General features: G+C 36.6%; 1 long non-coding RNA gene across 1 annotated transcript in view; it reads left to right on the forward strand.

Annotated features, from left to right (window-relative positions):
• Nucleotides 1-6,417, forward strand: part of LOC107871269 — a 16,010-nt gene extending 9,593 nt beyond the window's left edge. The window contains exon 2 of the long non-coding RNA XR_001674661.2: nucleotides 6,137-6,417. This is a non-coding gene — a long non-coding RNA (uncharacterized LOC107871269). The remainder of the gene's footprint in view (nucleotides 1-6,136) is intronic.
• The last annotated feature ends 4,217 nt before the right edge of the window (nucleotides 6,418-10,634 follow it).

A 10,634-nucleotide genomic window follows, 5' to 3' on the forward strand; every position in this document is an offset into this window, starting at 1 on the left:
GGGGGGGGGGAATCAAGTAAATGTAATTTTATTTATAAACATGGCCAGTTTCAAGGGTAATACCAAAAGGTAAAGAATCTACAAAAAGACCTGATTCTCTATAAGCTCCACCCAAGCATCTATACAAGAAGGAACTTTCTGTGTGCACTAAAAGAAAATAAGGGAACATAGACTACTCCTCAACAGGGAAATTCGATTCAACTCCTGTAAATGTTCTCCTATTTCTTGCCCGCTTCCTTACACATGTAACACAAGTTGACTCAAACAATCTTTCGGTTTCTATGAATTTCTGCAGTCAACATCATCCCTTTAGCGGTTAGCCAAGTGAAAATACACACCTTCTTTGACACCTTTTGGAATTCATATAGAATTACATTGAAAAACACGCTTCTCCCTAACCGACTTTTATCACATAGGTTCAAAAAAATATAATACTCCAGCCATTGCTTCTGAACCTGCCCAAAATATTCCCGAGCCCTCCCATAGTTTATTTCCTAATTCCTAATTTCCAATTATCAATCTCCAGTAAGTAGTAACCTAGCCTCTCATGTGATATCTTCACTGTCTGCGTTTTATCTTTGGTAAGACTCTGTCACCCTTGTGCTTATAAAGTGATGCCTTCCACTCTTTTCTCAACATATAATGACCAAACATCCGAGAAATAATCCTAAATAATTATATTCCTACATTATTAGTTTCTCCACTACAAAGAGCTTGTATCTTTGGTCTTGTGGTACTTGCTTTTCTACCATAGAACCTAGTCTTTTTTCATAATTTCAAATAATAAGGGCCGAAAAAATGTTTCATGTCAAAGTCAGTGGGGGTAATATATAAACAAAGGTACGTTAAAGCATCTCTAGTTGCATGTTCACAGACACTTAGGGGTTCATTTGGTACACCGGATGGGATAAGCAGGTATATCCGTTGGGTTAGGTTAGCCCATGGGACTATTTTGTCATATCTTTCATATGTGATTGTTATCCCGTTATTATAGTACAAATGGTGGGATAAATGGTTCCGGATTAAACCAAACATGGAATAAAGTGGATTCCATATTTTATCCCGAGATAGTTATACTTATCCCATGTACCAAATGATCCCTTCCAATATTAAGATTCCTCACACTAATTTTTTATAGTACTATTAGATAATATTTTGGTGGTCTACGCACCCAAGGGTGTGGCCTAGTGGTTCAGTGAAGTTGGGATGAGCACCATGAGGTCTCAGGTTCAATTCCCAGCAGAGACAAACACTAGGTGTTTTCTTCCCATCTGTTCTAGCCTTGGTGGACAGAGTTACCTGGTACCTGATGTTGGTGGGAGGTGGCAGGTATCCCGTGGATTTAGTCGAGGTGCGCACAAACTGGCCCGGACACCACGGTTATAAAAAAAAAAAAATAATAATAAATATTTTGGTGGTCTACATATTGTGGGAATCACATAATAGGACCATACCGAAAAAGTCGTTTTAGAAAAATCGATAGTTCGGTTCAAACTGAAGAACCGAACACGCAGTCCTAGTTTTGAGGATAGAAGTAACACAATACAGTGGATTAACTGTCTCTGATATTTTGGTTTTGGTGTAGAAAGATTTGCTCTGAAGATACAGAAAGTCGAATAATAGATGTTTTTGATTCCTGGTGGGATTGTTCTTTTGGCAGCTTTTGTATCTTCTTAGCTCTTTTTTTTGTAAATATGGTTCTCCTCTATTTCTTAAGTACTAGTTTATAATTACAAAATTACAAATCTGTTACCTGTTAAAAGACAACCTCAAAAAATACACCAAAAAGCTGCTAAAACTTGATCCACAGCCATTGAGAAATACTGATTGTGCATTTTGAAAACTAAGACATACTGCTTGTACTAGTGAGTTTCTAAGGTTGTTTAAAGTGCTCCCTTTGAGAGGTGAATCTGTTGAAATAAGAGAGGTTCAGAAATTGATTGGTTAATTGCAATACATGTAAAGAAAGGCATGCGCATAATTTCTTCAAGGAATTGCCCTCATTCTGCCAGAGGAAGCCTAAAAAAAGGTATTTGCCTTTTGAGCCCCTTCTATGGTATAACATCATTTCTGGAGTTGCAGTGAAATTATTGAAGCTGCTATATATGCCCGGTGTTTTCAAATTTGGAGTAGACTTATCAGTTCAACTGGTTTAATACTTGGATCTAGCAATCTCTCCAGTATGAATGCCATCTAATGATGGCTGTTGTTGAACACGAGGAAAGGCATTACATTTAATGAGTCTGAAGCAATTATAGGAAGATCCAGAAAAGACTTTGTTTGCACTGTTCCTCTTCTGTCTCCTTCCAATAGCTGTTTCTTGTCCATGTCCCCAAATGCATTCTCCAGCATAAGTTTGAGAGGATGATTATGACTAGTTTTGTTTGCTCGTCTAAGCTGCAGTCCTCTACTTATTATACTCAAAGCACTTGGCATTATATGCCATATTCAAGTGAATGTACTCTTGTAAACAAATTGAAAAGAGGAAATGAGCTTCACCCCACTGATAGAGAAGAGGATGGAAGCCCCACATTCCCCTATCCTATTCTCCCAGGATTCCTTTCTTACCTGTCAATGCTTCGTGTATTGCGTCTCATTGCCATAGCAACCCACACTCTTTTTCCTTCGTTGTAGTGATCCATGTAAAATCTTTTGCCATCTATATAATTACCATGGTCTGTGTTTTTTCCTCAACCTCAAGTATATTTGTTTAAGTAGTTGAGTTTTCTTTCCATGAAACCATGCAGGGCACACTCCTTACTAATTTCATCTCTATGGGTGTGTTTGGTATGATGGAAAATGTTTTCTGAAAAATATTTTCTTATTTTCTCTTGTTTGGTTGTAGTTAAATGTTGGGAAAATGTTTTCCATAACAACTCATTTTCCTCCATTTGAGGGAAAATGACTTCCCTCATGGACCAAGGGAAGTCATTTTTCGGAAAATGACAAATGCGACTTATGCCCCCACCCCCACCCCTCTTCCCCACCCCATCACCCCATCAACACTAATATTCACATTTTTCAAAAAATTCACATTACTCGAAAATATTTTTCACTGTACTTTGCTTCAATTTTGCATTGCTTAAAATAAAAAATAGTGAAGCCCAAATTTTTTTTCTTTTCCAATGCTCGTTGAATGTATTGTTATTTCCATATGCATGGAGGAAGACTTACCTATGCTACTTTTGCTAATTGCATATTTCATTTTGTCATCGATGTAGCTTGTTTTACAAGGTTGAATAAGCTTGTTGTTCCATTGTATTTCTATTGATTGTAGTATCTTGAGATTGTCCTAACAAAATGTTGAAAAATGTCTCCTATATTTGCTAATTAGTAGTTGATTAAATTAAGTGATTGTAATATTTTAGTATTCGATGTTGATATTATTTGCTATACTTAAATTAGTTCTTACAAATTGTTGAGTTGCTAGAGGCACTAATATACTAGTTAACAGTTAGTAGTGTTTTCTAAAACATATTTTTTCACTCACCAATTAAACACTAAAAAATATAAAAAATATTTTCTACTCACCAACCAAACACCATAAAATATTTTCCGGAAAATATTTTTCACTCGCCAACCAAACATGAGAAAATAAGTAGAAAACCAACTTATTTTCGAGAAAATCTTTTTCCAGGAAAACATTTTCCATGAAAAATATTTTCCATCATACCAAACACACCCTATGTCTTTCTTTTGCTTTTGTTCTTTTGGGTGGGGGGCCTTGTGAGTAGGAACAAGTTTTCATGGTTGTTACCCACCCATTAGACACTTCATGTGTAAGATTGGAAAATTGAGTAGGATGAAAACTTATCTGCACCCAATGTTTACATCAAATCAATGAATGCAAGAGAAGTGTCTTTTATACACACATTTATTCACTTAACCATGGTTAGGTTATATGTATTCTTGGGTTGATGAGAACACCGGTACAAGTATGTATTTGCCAAAGAATAGGGTAGATCAATCTCTTCTGGCATCTAGTCGGGAATGATAGATGGTCAGTCTGGGAAGTGATTTGTTCTCCTTCAGAAAAATGTTCCTGGTGAGATTTAGGAGTCACATTATTTCCTGTGAGTACTTGTTCTAGTGCTGATAATGTAGATTGACTCTGTATTTTTGAAAAGGCTCATTATTTTCTGTAGTCTTTAAGAAGCTTAGCAACATTAGTATATCTTCAGCATTAGTTTATCAATTTCTAGAAGCAAACTTCCTAGTTGCTAAACTTAATCCATAGCCTTGAGAAATACCGATCGTACATTTTCAAAACTAAGAAATACTGATTGTACTAGCAAAGTTTCTAAGGTTGTTTAAGCTGCTCTCTTTGAGAAGTGAATCTATTGAAATAAGAGATTTTCAGAAATTGATTGGTCAATTTTCCTTCACAATACCTGTAAAGAAAGACATGTACATAATTTCTTTAATGACTTGCCCCCCTCCTAACAGAGGAAAACTAAAAAAAGTATATGCGTTTTGAGGTCCTTCTATGTTATAGCTCCATTTCTGGAGTTGCAGTGAAATTAGTGACGCTGCTATATATGCCCATTGTTTTCAAATTTGGAGTGGACTTATCAGTCAACTGGTTTAGTACTTGGATCCAGCGATCTCTTCAGTATGTATGCCATCTAATGATGGCTGTTGTTGAACACGAGAAAGAGGCAGTATATAAGTCTTAAGCAAGTGTAGAAAGTTCCAGAAAAGGCCTTGTTTGCCTTGTTTCCTCTTCTGTGTCCTTCCAATTGCTGTTTCTTATCCATGTCTCCAAATACATTCTCCAGTATGAGTTTGAGAGGATAATTCATGCTTAGCACTCTCAGTAAGTGATAATGATGTGTGATTATTGCCTGAGAGAAAAACAACTCAAGATTGCAAGATTAAGTGGAAAGTGTTTCTTGTGTGTGTTGGGGTGTGTTGGGGTGGGGTGGGGTGGGGGGTTAATTCATTATGACTTGCTCTATGGCATGTTCAAATCATGTCCTGATGTGAAGATTGAGGCCACCTCCAGATCTATGACTAGTTTTGTTTGTTCGTCTACAGGTGCAGTCTTCTACTCATTATACTCAAAGCACTTAACAATATGTCCCTTTTCAAGTGAATGTACTCTTGTAAACAAATTGGAAAGAGAAAATGGACTTCAGCCCTTTAAATGGAAAGAGGATGGAAGCTCCACATTCCCCTCCCCTGTTCCCACAAGAATCCTATCTTACCTGTCAATGTTCGGGTATTGACATAGCAACCCGCACTCTTCTTCCTTCCTTGCAGTGTTTCATGTGTAAAATCTTTTTCCATCTTTATAATTACCGTGGTCTATGTTCAAGTATATTTGTTTAAATGGTCAAGTTGTCTTTCCGTGCAACCACGCAGGACACAAAGTCCTTACTAATTTCATGGTTATGTTCTTGTTTTGCTTTTCTTTTTGGGGGTGGGTGGGGTGGGGGTGTAGGAACAAGTTTTCATGGTGGTTACCCACCCCATTAGAAAACTTTCTGCGTGAGATTGGAGCATTGAGTATGATAAAAATTATTTGCACTTGGTGTTCACATCAAATCAATGAATGCAAGAGAAGTATCTTTCATACACGTTTATTCACTTAACCATGGTTAAGTGATACGTCTTGTTGGTTTAATGAAAAGACAGGTGGGTAGATCAACTTCTTCTGGCATCTACACGGGAATCGCTTACCTTTGAGCCTTTTATCTGCAAATGATAGATGGTCAGTCTGGAAAGTGATTTGTTCTCCTTCAGAAAATTGTTCCTGGAGAGATTTAGGAGTCACATTATTTTCTGTGAATGCCTGTTCTAGTGTCGATCACGTAGATAGACCGTGTAGTAGTGAAAATGCTCATTATTTTCTTTACAGTCTTTAAGAAGCTTAGCAACATTAGTATAATTCTTTGTTAGAAGCTTAGCAACATTAGTATAATTCTTTGTTAGTTCTTTCATTGGTTATATTATATTGTGAATCTTGTTAGGCCTTTGATTAACAAGTTGTTTCCTTTACTTTGGTCATCTTCAATGTTTATACTGTCTGAGTGTGTGTACTTCCCCAGTCATTAAGATAGCAACATGTTTGATGTTACATTATCAACAAATGTGCTGGACTCCTTTTCTCACGTAATTTGTGTTGTTTTTTCAGGCGCAGCTAGCAAATCAAAACCAACTTGTGGATCACTATGGGTCTAAGCATCCAAAGGAAAAGCCTCCGAGTAACTCAGAATAACATTTCATGTTTCTTGGGAAGCCTCTTGCTTGCTTTTTGTTCTCAAACCTTTGAATCAATTAGTAAAAACCCTGTTAAAAATGCAGCGTCCAAGCTGGTTGTGGCTGCTTTGTGAAACAGACTGAACATTCTCTGTGAATAGTGTAAGCAAGAAAACAATAAAAATCCAAACAAGGGTGGATGGTTTTCTTCTCTTCTTTTCTTTTCTTATATAATTTTTTCCTTCCGATTATTTTATCTACGATAAAAAAAAGTAAGTTAAAGGAAAAGAGAATACTTGGAAAGCTGTATGAAATAATACGTAGCATTTGCCTATAAATCTCTCTAAGTAGGGCTAAGATCAACGTACATTCTTCTGGGATTTTGGGTATATTATGATGTTGTATTTGCTCATAAATGCCTAGCCATCTTGTGTATGACATAAATACATAACCAACCTGATTCAAGATTGACCAGACCTAATCCACAGCTTAGTAATCTTAAGAAAATATTGATTAAGATGAATCCGATACTACTACTCTCTATCTGCCTTGAGGCCAATGATAATGTAATGTAACATGTGTGTGTTAGTTGGATCCGAATATTCCACACACAAATTCAAAACAAGAAAAGAAAAAAAACATACAAGTATCAACTATTTTTAGATGAATATGTGCGTGTAGTGATAGTCTTTGCAATTATGTATGATTTAATTATGTACCAAACATAGATTAAAATATTTCGACCTAGTCAAACTTTATTTCTTACAAGTAATTATCACATAGTTGACCAATTCTTAGGTTTAATATTGAACCAAAATACGTGCAGTGCATTCACGTGTTATTTTGTGCATTCTTCTAGTTATACTAAATCAAATACACAGACCAAATGCTTTCAATTTTGCCAGTATATTTCGTGTTTAGATAAATCAAGATTGCAATTCGAGTACGTAAAATTTTCAGAATTAGCATTCTTTTTTATTTGAAAGAAATCAATCTGGGGATTGCATAAATTGTTAGTATTTGCTGTTGAACTTCCTTTAAAATATATAGAGAGAAAGACCAATCTCTCTTTAAAAATCTCATTTTCATCTACTACCAATAACTTTCCACCTCCCTAGAACTCATTCAGATCTCTCCTCTTCAAGCTAATCAACCTCTCTCTCCCTCTTCAGAAACCCTTCAGGATGGAAACTATCTGGTGTTCCCTTCCCATTTTTATTAATATTGTTAAAGACTTTTTTGCTCTCAATATCCCTTTAACAAAGGTTATCACCTTCTTTGAGGTTGATGTTAAAGTTTGGAATAAGAAGGTCTTTAGCAATATCTTCTACAGGAAAAATCATATTCTGATCAGACTTGCTGGCATCCAGAAATCTCCTAATTATCCTCACAATCTCTTTCTCCAGAACTTAGAAGCAAACCTTACCAAAGAATATAGTGAGATCCTCAGAAAGGAACAAGAATTCTGGAGGCTAAAGTCCAAGATAAACTGGCTCTCTCAGAAGAGGTCTCTAACACCAGATTCTTTCACACCTCCACTTAAGAGAAGAAAGAACAACATTTCTGCATTGAAAGATGATAATGTCAACTGGATCTATACCCTTGAGGAAATCAAATCAGAGATCTTAGGCTTTTACTCCAAACTTTTCTCCTCTGAACAATCATCCTCTCCCTTTAGGTGCCAATACAACCCTTCTTACCATGGCTCTATTAGGACTGAGGATCACCCTTCTCTTGACAGCGCTCCTACCCCAGCTGAGATCAGGAGAGTTGTTTTTCCTTTCAAGACAACTAAGGCTCCATGACCTGATGGCCTGCACCCGTTAATGTACTAGAGATATTGGGATATTATAGGACCTGCAACCATTAAGTTTTGTATGGAGACCTTCACCTCCTCGAAAATGGAAGAAAAGTTAAACTCCACTTACTTTTGCCTCATTCCCAAGTATTCTAATGCCACTAGCATGATGAATTTCAGGCCTATAGGTTTGTGCAATACTCAGTACAAAATAATCATCAAGATTATAGCTATTAGGCTCAAACCCTTTCTAGCTAGACTCATTAGCCCAACCCAATCCAACTTCCTACCCAATGGAAGGACCTCTGATAATGCCATCATTATTCAGGAAGTAATCTCTTACTTCAGGAAAATAAAGGGCAAAAGGGCCAACATGATTCTAAAGATTAACTTGAAAAATACCTTTGATAGGATGAAATGGTTTTTCATCAGACAAACTCTACACTTTTTCAATATTTCCCCCAAATTAACGACTCCCATCATGTCCTCTATTTTATCCTCCACCATCTCTATACTGGTCAATGGGAGAAAACTCCTTCTTTTAATCCTACCAAGGGAATAAGATAGGGAAATCCTCTTTTTCCCTGTATTTTTATCATGTACGTGAAACTCCTCTCAAGGATAATTGACCATGATGTGGACATTCTTACTTGGAATCCCATCTTTATCAGCAGACAGGGTCTCAAAATTTCTCACATCTTTTTTGTTGATGACTTGACCCTCTTTGCAATGACTAATAACAAGAACTGCATTATCACTAGGGCATTCTTAATAGTTTCAGTCATCATTCTGACCAGAAAGTGAACACCATCAAATCCAAAGTTATTTGCCACCAGCACTGTGGTCAGAAAGATAGACTCATATCAGCTAGATTACTTTCCATCCAAGCTAGAGATTGCTTTGGCAAGTACCTAGGCTTTCTTATTTTCCACAAGAAACCTTGCACCAAAGACTTTCAATTTATTGTGGATAACCTCAGCTCCAAGTTGACTGGTTGGAACTTTCTCAATATGGCTGGTAGATTTGTCCTCACTAAATGCTCCTTAAGCAGCATCCCAACCCATGTTATGCAATACATCTCTCTTTCCTCAAGAATCCATTTTCATTGACAGAATCCAAAGAAACTTTCTAGAGGTCTATAGTGGTGAAAAGAGAATGGACATGTTAAACTGGAACACTATTACTACTCCCAAGAATGCGTGGGTCATGGGGCTCCAAAAATCTTTCATAAGAAATACCATTATGCTGACTGTTTTAGAATAGAGATTCAATAAGAACTCCAACAACCTCTGGGAAGTTATTCTTAGGAACAAGTACTCCCCCCCAGGCACAAAATCGACTAATAATCCTTCCAGGACCTTAAAAAATATTAATATGGATTGAGAGGTTTGCAAAAGAGCCTCTAAGGGGGATCAAGTCAATTTCTGGACTGACAGATGGATCCCCCACAGTAACCCCATCATCAATATCATTCAATGCCCCCTCCCCAGCACCATGAAAACACAAACTTTCACAAGTTTGGAGTAATCTGTTTTGGCACTTTACTAACCTCCCTTTGGAAATACCCCAAGACTTGATCCAGATTATTAAATCCTCATTTTTTCCCAACCCTAAAGCCAGTTCAGACACTCTCATCTGGGGTATCACTGGAAATAGAAAATTCACCAGTAAGAGCACCTACAATATGCTGGCTGATGGCCCATAAATCAGTACTAGTGACACTCAATTTTTTATCAACTGAATATCAAAAATTAATATTCCATCAAAGATAAAAAAAATCTTCTCGTTGCTCATTCACCACAATAGACTCACAATAAGTCACACCTTGTCTAAAATGGGGGTCAGGGACAACTCCAGCTGTAACATCTGTAATCATATCATTGAAGATATTAACCATATTTTCTTTGAATGACCAATCATCCAAAATTACTAGAGCATTCTTCTTGCCAAGAGTTCCCACAAAAAAGTCATCACTGTCCAAAAATTTTATCCACCAAATAGGATAAAATCTGAAAACACACAAATTATGACAACCTTCTGGAGTGGCATGGAATTATTCTATTTTGTCTCTGGTCAATTTGGAAAATAATAAATGGCAACGCCTTCAACAACAGAAAGGAAACGCCTACTCCTAATCAAGCTTATGGTGAAGCAATGAAATATAAACACACTATCAGAAATATCAATCCTCCATCTTCATATGAAAACATCAATATCGGGTGGAACCCTTCAGTGAATAGATGATTCAAACTTAATATTGACGAATCTTGTTTGAAAGATCCTGAAAAAGGGGGAATTGGTGGCATTATCAGATCTAACACCGAAAATTGAATAGTGAAATTCTACAAGAGCTATCACAAACCCACAAACAATCATATAGAAATGGTAGCTCTAAATGAAGGTTTAAGACTTGTGGAATAGTGGAATCTCCTTCATATTGAGATAAATATTGATTCCACTAAGGTTCTATCTATATTAGTTATAGGAAATTTACACCTTAATCGATGAATGCAGGTCAAGGCTAAGAATGCTAGGGAATCTAAAGGTAACTCACTGTTACAGAGAATAGAATAGGGTAGCTGATCTCATGGCAAGGGAAGGTGCAAACACGACGGATTTTGAAGAAATTAAGATT

The sequence above is a fragment of the Capsicum annuum genome, chromosome 1 (assembly GCF_002878395.1).
Source record: "Capsicum annuum cultivar UCD-10X-F1 chromosome 1, UCD10Xv1.1, whole genome shotgun sequence".
Lineage (NCBI taxonomy): Eukaryota > Viridiplantae > Streptophyta > Magnoliopsida > Solanales > Solanaceae > Capsicum > Capsicum annuum.